This window comes from Leptonychotes weddellii, chromosome 1 (assembly GCF_054177405.1).
Source record: "Leptonychotes weddellii isolate Sample4059 chromosome 1, ASM5417740v2, whole genome shotgun sequence".
NCBI lineage: Eukaryota > Metazoa > Chordata > Mammalia > Carnivora > Phocidae > Leptonychotes > Leptonychotes weddellii.
Genome location: NC_138369.1, coordinates 8666278 through 8666481, shown reverse-complemented (window position 1 = coordinate 8666481; position 204 = coordinate 8666278).

The window sequence follows — 204 nt, the reverse complement described above, 5'->3', positions numbered from 1 at the left end:
CAATGCCATCCCAATCAAAATACCAATGACATTTTTCAAAGTGCTGGAACCAACAATCCTAAAATTTCTATGGAACCAGAAAAGACCCTGAATCACCAAGGAAATGTTGAAAAAGAAAAACAAAGCTAAGGGCAACATGTTTCCTGATATCATGCTGTATTACAAAGCTGCGATCACCAAGACAGCATGGTATTGGCACAAAAA